The sequence below is a fragment of the Cyrtonyx montezumae genome, unplaced genomic scaffold (assembly GCF_038088225.1).
Source record: "Cyrtonyx montezumae isolate F1298 unplaced genomic scaffold, pur_monq_1.0 scaffold_22, whole genome shotgun sequence".
NCBI classification, from domain to species: domain Eukaryota; kingdom Metazoa; phylum Chordata; class Aves; order Galliformes; family Odontophoridae; genus Cyrtonyx; species Cyrtonyx montezumae.
The window spans coordinates 4936686-4954580 of NW_027071959.1; the positions used below are offsets into that span (position 1 = coordinate 4936686).

Sequence of the window (17895 nt, forward strand, 5' to 3'; positions counted from 1 at the left end):
CCACCCGAGGGCAGAGGCTAGCACAGTCCTTGCTAATGCTGGATGTGTCCTGGAAGGACTTTGTCTTTGCCAGGAGATTCTAACATGCCTTTAACCCTGACCTCTGGCACTAGGCAAGCAGCTCAATATTTATTCCTCTTGATGGAAATAATTTGTGATTTCTGCTGGCAGGCTTGGAGGGGCATAGAATTTATTTTCTTAGAGCAAGGAAAGCAGAAACCAGGATTGCCAGAGCCCTTTCCTGTGCTCTTACAGGCTAGGCTTCAAGCTCCTGTTCTTTCCTTTGTAGATATCAGTCTGTTCTCACAGCCAAGATGTAGCTGCCCAGGAACAAGTAGCCCCTCTCTGTATCTTGTTGTTAAGCAACACAAAATCCAATAAGAAACTCAGCTCTTAGTTTCTAATGCCTGTTCTTTGTCTCACTATTACTTTCAAATTAAATTGAACACAACAGTGGCAAACTCAGGTGGGCTGAAAGTTTATTTCCAGTGCTTTGGTAAAGCAAATAAGGCCAGCCAAAAGAAATGGAAAGAGCATCCTGAGGCAGAGGCTGTTTGTGTGTGTACAGCAGTGAACACAGTTTTCCCCTCTCAGGTGCCATCAGCCCTGCTCCTTTCGCCCTGACCAGCAAACTTGATTTAGGCTTCCCAATGAGTGTGAAACCAGAGGGGTGACATGGAGGTCTTTGGGCCTTTGTCCTGGAAGGAAGAAAGGCTCCCAGATAAGCAGGGGTTCTGAGGGCCCATCTCAATGTCCCTTGGGCACTGCTGCTTGGGAAGCTCTCCTTGACACCAGTCCTAGAGGAGAAAGCTGGTAAGCTATAAGGAAAGAGGGAGGAATGTCTGAAAGAGAAAATTGAAATGTTAATCTAAGAAAAAACACTGGGAAGGAAGGAAAACCTGATACAATGAATGCTTGGGTCATGTATTATTTTAGATTAGCTCTGCCATAGAAAGATCCCATACACCCTATGAAATCCATTACCTATAAGCCAGTGAACATTTGTACAGCACATGATGCAGGGATCAGGGCTGGAGCCAAGTTCCCCTGGATGATATCCACCCCGGGCCCAACTGGTCCATTTCCAGTGTCAACAACCAGAGGATTAAGCATTTATCTCTGCAGAACAGCAGATAATTATTAGCAGATCAAATAGAGGCTGTGCTCTAGAGAACCTTCCTGTGACTGTGACCTAGCGTGGCTTTATTGCCTGCAGGTGAGCTGTGCAGAATGGGACGTGGGTTTTGCTGTGCTGAATAGTGCAGGCATTGCCTCGCTGGTGTGTGCCTTGGAGCAGGGACTGGCTGCAGGGCTTTGTGCTGGGGTGGCACCTGGCTCCCCAGGTGAAGGTGGGATGCATTGTGGCCACAGGCAGTGGGAGTGAGGACCCAGCTGGAGACCTTCCAGCCAAACCCTGGAATTGGGACGCTGTGATTTGCCATCTTCTGGGTTTAAATGTAAAATTCAGGTTTGAGCACTTCTGGTTTTTTTTTGACTTAAATTAATAACCATTTTCCTGGCTGCCATCCAGTTCAGGTAATTATATTCTTCCCACCTTAATGCCACTCCAGCCCCTGTCTCCACCGGATATGCTGTGCTCTAATTCCTGTCTGGAGCTTGCTTATTATGTTACAGTTTTTTCTTTTCTGAGTGTGACTTGTGCACAGAGGGCTGGGCAGCCTGAGCTGCTCATGTAGTGAAACAGTTGAGAGAAGAAGGTTTGGACATTTGGCAGTGCCTGGAGTTGTCCTAGAGCATCTCCCCTAACGTGTGAGCCTGCTGAGCTGGGAAGGTGGATGGCAGAAACGATCCCTGTCCTGTTTAACAGCAGTGGGCTGCTGGAAACCTACTTCTGTTTGCTCAGAGCCCTGAGGGCAGTGCAGGTGGCCTTTCTTTCTCCCTGAAATGATGCACTGAGGTTGGATGTTTTTTTCCCTTTGCAAAGTATTTGAAGTTGCCCTCTTTCCTCCCCCTTCCGTGGAGGCTCTCTCCATCTCCTGGCCTTCCTGAGTGGCTGAAAAGGATGCAGCAGTGTTGCTGAAAGGTTGCTTGAGGAGAGCATCCCCCAATGCTGCTGCTTCTTTCCTGTTCCCAGGGCTTGTGGGCTCCTCCAGGGCCCAGAGACAAGGGGGGTTGAGGGCTGTCCTGGGGGAGGGACAGTGGGGGTGTGAGGATCAAAGACCACAAACCACTGTTTAAAAAATATAATACCCACCACTCCTCTGGAGTGCTGCATCTGGCAGAGCCTCGTTAACCTTCTGTTTCCCCCTCCTGCTCCTTTGCCCCTGAAAATCAACAAAGCCAAACATAACAAGTCGCCTTGATGGAAGGAAGGAGGGTGAAGTATGTGTGCTCAGTGTGAAAAAGCACAAGCAAAGCTGTTGGCTGAAGCCCCTTGTCCGTGCAGGCCACTTCACTTTTATTACGCTGGAAGATGGAGCCTTTTGAGTCGAGATGTTCTTTATAGCTGAGCTCTTTAACTTTCTCCTTTCCCCCTTGCAGCCTTCATTCTCCCCTTGTTCTGCTCCTTCCGCTCCTCTCCTTTCTTTTTTGTCCTGTGAGAACGAGTCTTTTAATCCCCTTGTACTGCAGATTAAAGCTATTACAGCCTCCCCAGCCTGACATTTTCTCAGCGAGGCTCGCAGCCAGGTCTTTATGAGTATTCTGTCTGCTGCTGCCTTTCTTCTCGGCACACTAAACCCCCATCCCTGACCTTTCCCTGCAGAAGGAAGGGCTGCGGCGTGCGATCCCATGTAGGCAGAGCGGTCTCAGCAGGGCTCAGGCTGTGGGAAATTAAGACCCGTGGAAATTAACGAGTAAATGAGAGAAAGAGAAGACGATGGGAATGGAGAGATAGAACCAAAGCAGGATTCGGCGTGTTTGGGAACTGGATGCAGAGCTGGGGTCTGAGTTGTGCCCAGGACCGTGTCTTTACAGGGAGGCAAACCGTGAGCTCAGGGCTGCTTTTAGCAGTGGGGTTACCTGGAGCCTGAGGTGCAGTCCCACTGCACACCAATCCCACAGTGGATGCTGGCACCTAGAAGGATGCTGGTTGGTGTTTAGTGTGAGCATTCAGGGCCGGGGGTTTTGTGGCACTTGTCACCAGTTGTTTCAGGTTGGATGTCAGGAAAAGTTCCTTCTCCAAAGAGCATTGCACAGCTGCAAAGGGAGTGGGGGGTCACCATCCATGGGGGAGTCCCAGAACCATGGGGATGTGGCACTGAGGGACGTGGGCAGTGGGCACAGTGGGGTTGGGGATCTGAGGGGTCTTTCCGACCTGAATGGTTCTGTGATAGGAGAGGGATCTGCTAAACGTGCAGTTTGACAGCTCCTCATCCCTCCTGCATCATCTTCCCTGAGCTATCTATGCAGAGTACAGTAGACCAACTTTCAGTCTTGAATGCATCCGAGCCTGTGGATTATTTCATGGAAACAGAGTTTGTTTCTTAGTAAGCAACGTGGGGGCACAGGCTTTGTGCACGAGGCTGGAAGGGGCTGATTCAGCACCTCCTGGTTTTGCTTTAGCACACAGAGCACACAGCATCTGTGCTTCCCATCGTGTACCAGAGCAACGGTGGGGACTCCTGGGGCAGGCAGCAAAATTGCTTTCCAAGCGAGAATAAAAGAAGTGCAACTGTCCCCTTTTTGGGAGCTGGTTTCAGGGCAGAAGTTCCCCCGGTGTGCCCTAATGAAATGGAAGCAGGAGCTGGCCCCCGGAGGGGCCCTACGTGTGAACCTCTGCCATGTCAAATCCACACCAATCCCTCCTCCAGGAGCCCCTGCCCCGTAATTACTGCTGTTTCTCTTTGTGTGGGCCACCCCCCCCCCTCCTCCATCCCCGCCGTGCGCGCCCCATAAGAGGATATTTGTAATGAAAATCGCTCTGCAGAAGCAGAGAACAAAAGCAGAGGGGAGAGGCTCCGGGCTCCCACCTCCGGCCGTGGGGTGGGCGTGGGGCCGGGAGCCACTGATTAACCTTCGTCTGCAGAGTGGGGCCGTGCGGTGTGCGCGGTTTCATAGCTACAGCAGCTCGCTCCCAGGCGTGCAGCCTTGAGAAGGGCTGATCTCCCAGCAACGCGCCCGGCCGCGGCTCTAATGCGTTTTGCACCGTGCTGTCTAATCTGGGCTGGAAACGTCACCGGGATCCGGCCCCAGGCTGGCAGATCCCAGCCACGGCCGAGCTCGTAAGCACATATCCAGCTCCGTCCTTCTGGTTGCTGGGGTGAAAGGGCCTCTTCATCTCCGCAGGGAGAAGCAGATGAATCCTGGGCTCAAACAAGGGACCTGCTTTCCCCCCCTCCTCCCCACCTCTGGCTCAGGGGCCCCTTATTATGTCTTTTAATTCTCAGCTGTGAGTGGGAGGGAGCAATAAGACCAGAGAAATGGGGGGCAAAAAGCCCCTCGCAGTGGGGAAAGGCCTCAGCTGCCAGTGTGTGAAATGGGATGGCAGCGAGGGGATTAGAGATGTCAGCTCGTGGGAAGCACTTGATATTTAATAGCTTTGCTCACCGACTGCAAGGCAGTGATGGGCCCAAGGGAGCACGACGTGGGGCAGGGAGAAAGAGGCACAAGAGCTGAGCTTGTGTCACTTAACACCACTTCGTGGGGCTGGTGGCTCATCTTGTGCGTGTCTGGTTGGCATGGGATGAAACCAAGAAACCAAGCAGGGCTTCTTCTTAGGTGGCAGCCATTGCCTGGGCCATGTCCTGATGGATACAGCTTGTTCGTGGTACCCACAGGCATTGAGCATTCTGCTGGATGGTCGGTCTGCAGCTTGTCGGCTGTTAGGAATAAGTTTATCCTCTAACAGAGCAGTGCTGCACTGCACTGCTGCCCAGGGAGTGGGGGTCACCATCCCTGGGGGCGTTCCAGAACAGGGGGGATGTGGCACTGAGGAACAGGGCACAGTGGGGTGGGGTTTGGGATCTGAGAGGCCTTAATGATTTCACGATTCTGTAGTCTCAGTTTTTCTCTCGTTTACAGCTGCTGAAGGCACAGAGCCCTTCAGAAGCATTATCACTCCGTGGTCCTGTGTCTGATGCTGTCTTCTGCACGCAGTCAGGGCTGTGCGAGGAATTCTTCGCACAAGGAGCGCGTGTGCTCCTGTGCCCATAGACATTTTTGTGTGATGACACCAACAGAAACCGTTGGATTCGTCCCTCTCCTCCAGAACACGCGTTGCACACTGCGTGCTGCATTTCTCACCCAGCTCACCCCCCTGCCCCCAGCTGTGGCCTCTATGGGGGAGCTGCCCCTCATGGAGAAGGGCTGTTGGAACAACAGAGTGGTTCTGGCAGGATGGAGATCGCTTCTTGTTGCTTCCTTTGTAACAAGTGATGAAGACCAAGCGACCTGAGCCTTCCCATCATGATTGATTGGTAAAGAGCCTTCCCAGCACTGCACTTCATCACCGCATCAAAAGGCAATGTGCCCTTAATGAACCCGCTCTGCTCTGGGCTCTGTCAAGCTGTGTTAAGCTTTTGTTTTGCTTTTGTCCGTGCAAGTGAGTTCTAATAAACTAGCACATGGCTGTTGTTTCCAGCACAAAGCACAAACACACCCCTGCACGTTTAGGGAGTTTTCTCCCAGATTCGTGTGTGTCTTGAAAGCAGCCTGTGTGAACCCCCCCCAGTCCCTTTAGGAGGGAGCTGGGCAGTGGTGCTGCGTGGCCAAGCAGGATGGATGGGCAAGCAGGATGCAGGGCTGCCCACTGCTTGGCTCTCCTATCCCCAGGAAAGCAGCATCCCGGGTATAAATAGGCACTGTGTGTTGAGATCTTTTTTAAGGGCAATTCTTGGCCCAAAATATACCTCCATCAGAAATAACCTGTCCCACCCCTTTCAACAAGGTTCACCTGAAGCCCAAAAGCTGCATTAGAACACTGTGTATTCAAACACATCACACATTGAGGGCCTGAAAACAAACACCAGCGACGCCTCTTTTCGATCGCATTCCTTCCCGCGACAGGCTGATGATTTCCAAGCCAACAATGTCACTAACCTCTCATATTTCTCCTGGTCATTTCTGTCCTGAAATGGGAACGCAGCCGCAGGCAGAGCGGGGCTGAACGCCCTCGTGTCACAGATCCAGATTTAAGAGACGTTATCTCATCGGCAGCGAGCACTCCGGCTCAGCGTGCGTGGCGAGGGCTGCTGGGGGCAAGCAGCTCAGTGTGAGCTGGTCCAAGCGTGCTGAGACCCTGCGTGGTGCCCTCAGCCACGTGCCCCCAAACCCTGGGGGACGTGGAACTGGGATTGCAGGGAGGTCAGGGACACTGAGCATCCAGGTGTAGGATGGGCAGGACTGCCTGCGGTGCCTCCCTTGGGCCACAGGTTCATTGCACTTGTTCTGTGGATGGCATCGTCCTTAAGCGACTGTTCAGCTTTTCTGCTTGGCAGCAGTTGTGTTTAGCCTGGAGCGTGGCAGAAAAGGCAGCACTGAGAGGTTTTGCAATCTGTCAGCCCTGCAGATCGTTCTCGGGAAAAACCTCAGAAGGACCCAATGCCATCACAGGGTGGATTCAGAAAGCGGCTGCGGGAGGAGAAATATTGTTTGGATAAATCCCCCTCCAGCTCCACAAGATTAATACTTAGGGGCCCTAGCAGAACACAGAAGCACCACAAACCTTCTGATGGTTTTTGGCAATAAATATAGTGAAACCAGGGGTGAGCTCCTGCCCCAGCAACCGCAACCCCACGCTGCGGTTCTGTGTTGTACTCACCCTGCATCCCCATCCTCATCCCCGGGCTGCTGCAGGGGCCACAAGAGGGAGCTGCGAGCTGTCCCTGCATCTCCCCCGGCTCTGCGGAGGCACACGATGGTGCTGTTGTCTCATCCATGGAGGAACCGCCGAGGGGAGGGGGGGGACGAGGGGTCCCCACCGAGCTGGAGCCGGGTGCGGGCCGGGGGGGGGTTATTCTTCCAAATCTGAGCCCAATTCCAGCCCTGCTTCAGTTCCGTTCCAACCCAATCTCGTGGTGGAGGTCCTAGGGGGGAGGAAAATGGGTAGGGGTGTCCCTGTCGCAGGGGGACAGTGCTCTGCCAGGTGGCAGGGATGTGCTGGCTCGCACAGAAAGCTCCAGCCTGGGTTTGGAGAAAACTTTCCCATGGAAGATCCCCTGACACTGCTACGTTCCCACCAAGAAGCTTTGATTTCAGCGTATCGGCGTTTTCCGATGAGAAAGCGGCACATCGGAAAATTCCCAACCAGCAAAGAGGAACTCCCCAGCGTAATCGGGGGGGATGCTGTCGGGGGAAGAAATGCAGCACCAGCAGGGTCGTGTGTTTAGGGGCTGTGGGTAAAGGCAGACAAAGCTCGGAAACCACCACGTCCTGTGGCTGAGCTGTGCCAGCTTTGCTGTGTCCTGCTTTCCCAGGACTGCCCTCCTGCTATGTCTGATGCTGGGGCTATCGTGCAGGCAGAGGGTGCAGTGTGCATGCGGAGCAGATGGATCTGTTAGGGGTTTGGAGGCAATGGCAGTGCAAGCTGAAGCCCCAGTGGCTCACCTTGCCTTGGATGGGGGTTTGAGTTAGGAGAGGAGCACGGGGATGTGAGAAGCCAGCATTCAGCTCCCGTCGCTTCTCGTCTTTCTTATGACCACTGATTCACCTCAGATGTCCTCACAGAGGGACATACCCACTCCACTGGAGTTCATGAGGCTGCATGGGGTGGGATGAGCACTTCCTGTCTCCACACCGGACCTCACACACTCACTGTCCTCAGTGGGATGGAAGCAGTCGAGCAGGAGGCTTGTAACCACAATTAGGGTTATTTCATCTACCTCTCCCTGCCCAGGGTCTCCTCCTCCTGCACCGAGATGAGTGCTATGGCCACACATCAGGGGGGTTGCACAGGAGCTTCCCAGCCTGCTAGGTCACCCCAGACCCCTTGGGCTGAGCTGCCACCGATCTCATGGGATGCACAGTGCATCCCACAGGACCTCTGATGGAGAGCGTGCCTCCCTGGCACGTCAGGCTCCTCGCCCCATGCCTTCCCACTGTCTGTCTCTGCACAGCACTTAGCAAGTCCCTCTGCGAGGCCTGCACTTCTCAGATGTTATGTCTGGAAGTTGGCTCTGTTTTTTTGGCTTGGGGGCCCAGGGTCTGGAAGCGGAGAGGCTTTTATGGGAACCCAAGTCCCCTTTTGACACAACTTCCTTGTGCTTAAATTTCAGGTTGAGTTACAGGCTTGAACGTTTTGTGGTTGGATATCTTTCATTGTCAAAGGGGATTAGGCCAGTGATTATTTACGTGCACCTCTATTACACAGAGTCTGTTTCTTTTCTTTTTTTTTTTCCCATGTCGTTCTGCATAATACACAAATGTTGACTATAGTGGTCCCATAGATGGGGGGAAGAGAGTGAATGAGGTTCTGGTTATGCATAGCATCTCTGAGCTGGGAGATGCACTGGGACTGGTTTGGTGTTCAGGGAGAGCATCCTCCTCTCCCACCACGCTCACCCCATCCGTGCTTCACCATTCCAGTGCATTGGGTTGGCCAGCAGGGCTGGTGCTTGGCACTGAGGGCTGTGGGTTCGCTCTGGGGCAGCTCCTTTGGAGCTTTGGCTCCTCCCCAAGAAGTGGGGATATGTTTCAGAACCCAACATGCGTGAGTTTTAAAGGAGGTTTTTGATAGAAGTCCCATTTACTCCTTTATTTGGCTTGGGAGGCTGCAGTGGAACAGATTTCTTTACATATCCTTGAGTGTTATTTGATGAAGGTTATGACTGCTAATAAACACTCGGAGTCCATTCCCCCTCCCCACCACTTGCAGCTCAGGACAGCTCTGTTCCTGGTGTGCTGCCTTTACCAGTGCAAGGGGCTGAGGTGCTGATCCTGCTCCCCTCCCTTCAGCACATCGGCGTGCTGCTCACTTTGGGGAAACTCATTCCGATTTATTCCAGCTTTATAATGTAAGAGAAAATAGAAAGGGGAGGAGTGCCAGGAGCGATTCTGGCACAATAACCAGTTTACTTCCCTTTCCTTCCCTGTGCCATTTACAATCACAAGTTCTTCTATCGAACTGCTATGAGCAGAGCAGACATTGCCCAGGAGTCAGAAGGATCGAGGCTGCAGGGTGGAACTGACACAAAACTGTTTGGGGGGTGGGAAAGAGAAGCAGGTTCTGCTTGGGAGGAAGAAAGCAGGGAGCCCAGAGGACTCTACCTGCCACCTAGAAAATGAGCACATTGCAGGGTGTGTTTATTTTTTTCCTATGTAAACACTTCTGTTTCAAAATGCGCATATATGCATTCATTTATTTTTCAGGGAGAAACAACCAAAGGAACCCAAACCTTGTGTCAAGGGGTCTTTGTTCTGCACTGAGAGCTCACTGAGGAGTGCACGTCGGTGGGCCTAGCAACAGCACTGCAGACACTGCACACCTGAATGCTCAGCAGAATGCTGCATGGGAGCACATTTATCCGTGACACCCCCAGAGCTCAGAACTGCCATAAGGATAATGGGATGTGTGGCCCATAGAGCACAGGCTGCTCCCTGCTCACACCAGCTCTTGCTGTCCTCCTTTCCCTGAAGGCCTCTGTGCTTTTTTGCTGGACATCAAGCACACTCTCTCCTCAGCAGTCATAATAAGCCTTGCACGGTGCAGCACGCTGATGGAAAGGTGTGTGGGCTAGTCCCTAATTACAACCATCAGTTAAACTGTCAGAGGGAGCTCCCAGCCTCAGTTGCTTCATTATTAGACTTTAGGCCTTGATGAGCTGCAGTCAGGCATGAAAGCACGACCTGAGCAGAGCAAGGGAGGTCTCTGCTTCCCACCAAATGCTGGCAGCTGAGAGGGAAAGGAGGACACGAACCCCATGGGCACACCCTGCCACCTTTCCATGCACTTATGCTTGCTGACTTCTTCAGGCTTCAGCCTTTTGAAGAGACCATCCTGTAACTGGTGGTGCTCCATCCCTGCAGACACAGGGCTCGGAGCACCTGATGGAGCTGTGGGTGTCCCTGCTCATTGCAGGGAGCTGGACCACGTGGCCTTAAGGCTCCTTCCAACTCCAACCATTCTGTGTTTCTATGAACTCAGCCACTTCAACATAGGCTTCCTGCCTTAGGACATTGTACTATAGACATCCCATTTCAGTACAAACGTTACTCAGGGAGGAGTTCATATCATGGTGCCTTTCAGCCACATCTGGATTTTGAAGTGGATTTTGACGTTTGGGGACTCTTCCTCCGCTCAGTGGTCCCTTTAAATTTCACACTAGACCCAGTGGAGGAGAGGCACGCAGATGGCGAGGCTTAATGACAACAGCACTGGTTTATTTGAACTGGAGTCTTTATGGAAAGACGTGTTTGTTTTCTCAGACCACACATTATTAACTAATCTCTTGACTTTGTTTTTATAGTCGCATTGTGAGCAACTTCCTACTTCTCACCCCCTTCATCCATCAAAAAGCCTTTGGCTTGTAAGTAAGGCATCCCACACCAGGGATGGATTTCCATCCCTTTCTGCTCCCTTCTCTAGCAGAAAGAAGCCCTCCTTCCAACCACAGCACCGTACTGGAATGTCCTCAGATCTTTGGAAATGATCAACTGTGCATCGCATTCCATCTCAGGGAATTCAGGAAGGCTTGGACTAAACAGTTTTGTTTTTGCAGTTGGCACTGCAGTGCTGTGCAAGAGCCATTGGCAAAGCTCAAACACCACTGTGGTGAGGAAGGGACAGGATTTGAGGCTGCAGCTTCTTCTCACCGGGTTTCCCACCTGTGACTTGCATAGAGAATCTCCTGTGATCACTTCCAGCCTTCCCCTGACAAACAGAAATCTGAAAAGAAACAGCCTGTTCAGGAGGGATTGCACGGGTCGAGGGGCTCTGCTGCATAGCCCCACACAGCTGTTAATCACCAAAATATCTCTGGCTCCCAGCAGCTGTCTGCTGTTTATCTGAACTGGGATATCCACTGGCTGAGCCTGCAGAGAGCAGGCTGTGCAGCCAAGCCAAACACAAACGGAAGACAGAAAATTTGCACACGATGGTGTGCGCGTGTGTTTGGTGCATGCTCACATATGTCTGCACGTCTGTGCACACACATCCTGCTGCCATGGCTGGGAAGGGTAGAAATCCAGAGCTTTCCAAGTCTTGCAGGATCAGCCAACCGCTGTGGCTCAGATTGCATCTAGAAGAGCTCCCCAGGCCACTTGTGGGGTGAGAGGGCTCACGAAGTAACCTGTGGCACCTGGAGAAGAGCAGTCACCTTTCCTTGTGGGACTGTGAGGGCCAGGAGCTGATGTAAGTCAGGCTGAGCCAAGACTGCCTGCTTTTTGGAGGAGCGGTTGGGCAAGGTGGTGCTCTGGGTATGTTTGGCATTGTAACTGAGGTGACAGAGGAAGGTAAAGCCTTGAGGAGCAGCAAAGGGGTGGTGAGCCTTGTTCCCAGGTTCTTTCTGTAGTGGTCAGATGATGCTGAGCATTTGGCAGCAGTGCTGGCTGCACCTGGGATGCTGTTTGCTTGCATAAGGTAAGGTCTGTTCTGGTTGGATTTATTCATCGGTGGGAGTAGGCCTGAGTTGTTAATGCGTGTAGCTGTTGTCCAGGAGCACACAGGCTGGCTTACAGAATGCTGCGGTGCTTCCAAGTAGCTTCTATTTACCTCTCAATTCACTGTCCTTAAGTCTTCCTTTCAGAAATCACACTCAGGTCCCTGTTACTGCTGGCCATCCCCTGAGTCTCCAAAGGCCACTGGGCACAGTGGGAGCTGCTGCTCGGTGTGTTACATGCCTCTGGCTGCTCTGAGGCTCAAACCTTGCTGCTCCTCACTCTGCTTTCTCCAGTGGCAGTTGCCAGGACAAGCTGCAGTGCTGGCTGCTGGAGGCTGTGCTCTTTGCTAGGTGGGAAGCTGGAGGACGGTGCTGAGCTGTGCTTTGGGCTGTGCAATGAGTGAAGGCTGTGCATTATCTATCCCCTGTTCACCTCTCACTCTCTGAGTACAGTGAGTGCTTTGCATGGAAATTGTGCAACAAAGGCCAGAATGTCTTCCAAAGCAGTTAGGCTTTCTTGGCTGTGAATGCCCAGCTTTCCTCTAGCTCCAACTCTGGTATTTATCAATTAGCTTGCTCCAGATCCTGGGAACAGCTACAGCTGTCCTTCAGCCTGCAGCACCCACTTACCTCATCCTGCAATCGCTGTCCCACGGGGTGCAGCCTGTCCATCTGTCCTCCCTTCCCCACACATATCAAAGCCTCAGAGGATAAAGAAATGGAAGAGAAGCCCAGAGCAGCGTTTGGGCAGAGATAAGCTTGTGCTACCCGACCTGGTGGCATGAGCTCGTGATGTGGGAAGAGGTGGTGCAGGGAAGCAAGGGCAGTGGGCTGTCAGGATGCCTCTGCTGGAGGCTTGGCGAGGAACAGCGATCTCAGAAGATGTTGGAGAGGCTCCTGCTCTCACCAGAGAGGGCAGAGCCTTCGCTGTAGGTGAGAGATCAACTTGTCCAAAGGGAGAGAGCAGCTTTCTGGAAGGCAGAGGACAGGAAGGGAGGAGTTCATCTGGACCAGGCTCCTGACTAGCTAACAGTCAGCTGTTCCTTCATGTGCTGAGAGGATGTGGGAGCCCGTGGGCTTGCTGAAACACGTGCAATCAGTGCTACTTCTGAGGAGCCAAGAGTCCCCTGCACAGCAGAGGTGAAGCCCTGTTCCTCTCCTCTGTGCTTAGCCCACAGGAGAGGCAGGGCACTGGGGATGGCCACACAACAGGGTGAGAGCACTGCCCTGGAGGGGGGAGTAAATCTGGGGAGGGTTCACACTGGACAGAAACACCACTGCGTGTTAGGAAGGTGCATACAGCTCCAGAGGCATCCTGGTGACAGGCACATCCTAGAAGTGTTAGCTTTGTTGGTTCCTTTTTATCTTGCAACCTTATTTCAAGCTTTGTAGCAGGGAGCATAACCTCTGGCTCTGCTTCATCAGATGTGCCCTGCAGCAAAGCCAAACAGAGCTGACAGATCAACACTGCTGTTTCTCTGGAGCTAACACAGCACAGAGGAGGTGTGGAGGTGTGTTGTAAGAGCAGTGATTCTCTGGGTGCATCCGAGCACCCCGGAGGCAGAGACTCACCTAAAACCTTGAGGGAAGTTCCCAGAGCTCTGAAATCCCACGTGAGCAGGGGGGTGTAGAGGGGGAGCAGCCGTGCCCTGCCACCGGGTGCAAAGTGGGAAAGTGGGACAACAGCATGACCCCCTGGGGATGGCTTCAAATTGAAATTGGCTGCAGGGCCCCATCCTGCCCTGCCACAGAGGGGCTGCAGGGCCTGCCTTGGGGGCTGTGGAGTAAGCAGTAAGGTGATACACTGAGAAAAAATCGTGTTCTTAACTGCCTGAGTGCTGCTGCTCTTTCTCAGCTTCCCACGCAGTCCTGTCACCAGCAGCAGCTCCCATGGCATCCTGAGCCCCATCCCAACCCCATGTGCAGACACAGACAGCAGCTCCTGCCTTGCTTGGGGTCGGCTGTGTCCTCAGCACTGCTGTCCTCCTGGGGCCAGCAAGCCAGAGTTGGTTTGACTGCCAAAGCCCCTATCAGTGGGGTTCCTGGGGATGTTTGCCTTTCCAAATCCCATCTGCCTTGCCAAGCTATTGAGGCTGTGCTGTTCCTGATCTGTGTTTGGTGAGCAGTTCCATCTCCCAGCATCCCTGTGCTGATGTCTGGTGTCACTTGAGGACGGCTGAGAGCCCACTCTGCAAGTCACCATGGGGAAGCAATGTTTCCCACAAACACAAGCATGGGCATCCTTGCCTTCTTTGTGCTCTCATTTAAACAAGAATGGTTCCTGCAGAGTTTGTTGTAGGGGACAGTGAGTGGCTGGAGCCAAACAGGGATTTCTGCTTTCTTTTTTTTTTTCATAGAGAAAACTCTGGGTTTGAGTCGAGCTTGCAGGTTGAGAGCTTGGCAACTCTTGGAAGCAGAGACTGTGTGAAATGTGAATGCCTGGGAGGCATCACAGCATTCACAACACTGTGGGCTCCCAGCACCGGGTGGGTGTCAGCAGGGCTCTGCAGCAGCTGGGGGCTGCACACTGCAGCTGGCCCCGCTCCCAGCCGGGATCCAGGTCACTTCCATCGACCTGAGCTCCGTTCTAAACCATCACCTAGGTGTGAAAAAATCCACCGCCTGCTCCCTGGGCTCCGCACTCCCCACCCACCGTAGTTCTTTAAATATTCCTAATGAGCTGTCATTTTGGCCGGGGCTGGCTTGGTGACTTAAGGATCGTTGTTAACAACGAGACCACAATGGGCAGGCAGAGGGGAAGGAGCGAGGGGCTTGTTGCAGTGTTATGTTTTTTCCCCGCTCGCTCTTTGCTGCAGTTGTTTTGAGTGGTGCAGTGATTTCTCACAGCTGGCCCTGCTATCATCCTGCTCATGTTGCTCTGTGCTGGGGCGAGGAGTGAGCTGGGGGGACTTGGCAGCCAGGCAGCTGTCCCGGAGCCTGAGCCATGAATGAGCTCAGAGGGGGAAAGAGAGAGGTTTGGATGGGAGAAAACTCTATTTGTTGGTTTTGGTTTTTTTTAAGTGAGAGGCTGACAGTGCTGACTGGATCCAGGCACGGCACGAGCAGGTGCTGTGTGTGCTTTGCCCATCCACAGCTCTCACTTGGCCGTGTGGGTGCACAGACCCTCCTGCAGCCATAGGCATCTCTGGTTGAGCCTCTGCCTTATGTCACCCCGCTGCTCAGCTCTGGGCATGGCTCGTGCCCACCCCTGGGACCCGCATGCAATTCTGCCAATGCTCTGAGCTGTGGCAGCTCTTGGCTCTCTCCTCTCTGATGCCCCACACTTAGGTTTTCAAGCAGTATTTCCAGGCCCCCAGATCTGAGCAGCAACCTGCTGACAGCCTGCCTTACGTCTCATGCTGCAGATCCTAAATATGAGCCTCATCTGAAGGTGTTTCTCTAGACCAATATCCATAGCACCTCTTGGAGCGTCCTTCTCTGCCCCTTGGTATCAGCTATTCTAACATCTCAAGCTGAGTGCTCTGTAGTATAATGAGGATATTTTCCTGCCATAAACATGACAGAGGTGAAGTTTTTCAGCCCCTGTACCACACTGGCGTCCTTGGGCATATACCTCAAGCTGGAGTACTGTGCATCCATGGTTGGCTTCAAATAATATAGATCAAGGCAAGTCATGGCACCGTGTGATGTAAGGACACAATTCCTGCCTTGCAAAGCCTAAAGAGTGTGATAGTGCATGCTTGGAGAGCACCAGGCATGGTAACACCCACCAAAACAGGGTTTGCAAGACTAAATCCACCAGCCTGCAGAAAGAGCCAGGCTGCTGCTTTGGAGCTGGAGTGGTGTGAACTGGGGGCAAACCACAGAAAGGTGCTGGTTTCTCCCCGAGCACAAAGAGTCTGACACAGCACTGCAGGCAACAGCTCGTCCTGAAATGGGTTGCTGTCTCCATTGCCCAGGGCATGTCAGCTCCGAGGCTTTCCTGGAGGGCACTGCAGGTTTCATTTTAAACGCAGTCACCTTGGGATTCTTTGGAGATGTTGATGATGTGTTGCAGGATGATCTCCAGCACACGGGGTGTGAATGGTAGAACGGGCTGAAACCAGAACTCCTGTGAGACTGAGCGTGCTGTGAGCAATAATGCTCACGAAAATGAGGGGCTGTTATTCTTTCCTGTAGATGTGAGCTGTGTCAGCGTGCCTTCCATACACCTCTGCTGTTCCCTTTTTCTAGCAAGCCTTGGCTTCTCTGCTCCCTTATACAAGCTATTTGTAATGCTCCAGTCCTCTGCAGACACGAGCTTGCCTGCTCTGCTGTCTCCTTCCCTACTGGCATTTAGAAAGCTCCCATCTTTGTCCCGTACGTTGCTCCTGACCTGCACCGCTCTGCCTGTGGTGATGCTGCTGCTGTGTCCTCTGCTGGTCTCATGCTCGGTGCTGAAGTCTTGCTGGACCCCTCTCTTTTGATTTGCACCACAGGCATTTTCAGGGATGATGCCCCAGACCTGGGGTGTGCTTCTCCCTTCACATCTGTCCAGATGTGCTGCTGCCCTGCACTGTGGAGGGACTGGGTGTTCCCACAGTGCTGAGCAGGCAGCCTTGCTTTGTGGGGCCAGGCCTGATGCTGTGGTACTGGGTGTGGAAGTGGTGGTTGGGTTTGGGGCTGCTCAGGACTTGTTTTCTTCTCTGCTCCATCCACTGGGAACAAAAGCAAACAGCAAAGTGGGTCAGTGGCAAACACAGGGCCATGGCAGCAATCAGCTGTGTGCCGCCCTGCAAACAAACAACCTTTTATACCTCAATAGTTATTGCAGATGCCAAGTCCCTGCTCATGTCCTTCCAGGCATCTGCTTGGGCAGATGCTGTGCTGTGGTGGAGAGCAAGCCAGGAGCCAGCTCCAGTGCTGGAGAGCTTGCCAAGTGTTGTGTGCAAATATTCCTCCTGGGGTTATTTAGGTGCCAGTGGCCTTGTGCTCTTCTGAGTGTGCTCTGAACAGCTCTGGCCGTGAGGCTTTGTGCTGCACCTGTCGTGCTGCTGCCTGCTCTGGGGGTGGGAGAGCTGTGGGATGCTGTTATGGGCGTGCACTGATGGGAGCACGCTGGTCTCAGTTCTTCAGCACAGTGCAGTGGAGTGGTGGTGAGGGCTGTGCTTAAGTTGATGCAGATGGGTGCAAATGGGGTTGCTGGATGAGCCTGTGGTGTTTACTAAAGCAGGGCCAGATGTACGTTCTCTTCTGAGTCGCAGCTGTAAACACTGTAAATGTCTTCAGTTGTCTGGCATGCACAGAAGTGCACATCATTCCTGCTAAGGTAAAATAGAAATAGGAGTTGTGACTGTGACACTGAGCTTTGAACAGGGCTTTGGCTCCATCACAGCTTTCATCTGCAGCTGAGAGGAGGCAGCTCGGGCTCCTTCCCCCAACAACAAGCTCTGCTTTGAGGTGTGCGGCGAAGGAGCGCTAAAAGCTGAGCTCCCAGCGAGTTATTTCCTTTGAGCTCTTGATTACACTATAGCACATGCTGTATGATCCAGGATGGATGATGTCCCATCCATTTCTTTTGAATACCTCATGGATCTCGGTAACAGCTGCGAGCAATTTATTTTTGGGTATAATCAGTTAATGTTTTGGTGAAGTGCTTTGAAGATGTACAGCATCCTCAAATGCGAGTATCGCTTCGTTGTTACTATTTAACATCTCTCTGTAGCTGAACTACTGTCAGACATCCTCACTTAATAACCTATTTGGTGTCTGGATCTTTTCTGTAAAGGCAGATTTTTGGCCATGGGGCTGGTGGAATGACATAACAGAGCTCTCAGCGATGTAGTACCTGTCATGGAAGCCTCACAGCATGCTTTGAAGCAGTGGTTAACTCACATCAGTCGGTTGGGCAGTCTGGACATCCATCTCTGGGCAGATGGGGAGGGAAAATGAGCCCTGGAGAGCCCCTGGCAGAAGGGAGTCTGCTGCCCCTTGCAATGGATCTGGCAGACAGTCCTTGCTGTGCTTGCTTTGTGCCAAGAGGCGTGCAGCTGGGCTTTGCTGCCGTGCAGGAGTTTGTGCATCAAGAAGGATGAGACGCAGAGACTTAAAAGATATGCAAGGTAGATGGAAAAGCAAGAGCAAGTGGCTTCAGAAGCCATGCGAGACTGGAGGAAGCCTCTTGCTGCCAGGGAGTGGCCTGTTGTCTTGGATTTTCTCGTGATATCACTTGAAGAATAGGCACCAGTTATGCCAGGGTGCTGGCAGAGAGCTGCTGCTTAGGCTACTGGATAAAGCAAGGGATCCCAAGGGCTGCCCATGGGTGTACATCACCCTCCTGGGCTGCATCTGTCCGAGCTGGTCCCCAGGTGGGAGCAGGGCAGCTTTCCTCGTCTCTCCCTTGGCTATTCCAACTGACTGCTGTCAGTCCCCCACCTCTCATCAGAAAAGAAAAGAAAAG

General features: G+C 52.8%; 1 protein-coding gene across 2 annotated transcripts in view; it reads left to right on the forward strand.

Annotated features, from left to right (window-relative positions):
• SNX19 (sorting nexin 19) overlaps window positions 1–17895 on the forward strand; it is a 76537-nt gene that overhangs the window by 17604 nt on the left and 41038 nt on the right. For both annotated transcript variants that reach the window (XR_010622351.1, XR_010622352.1), the window contains exon 11: window positions 9268–11248. The gene's annotated coding sequence lies outside the window, so the exon portion shown is untranslated. The remainder of the gene's footprint in view (window positions 1–9267; window positions 11249–17895) is intronic.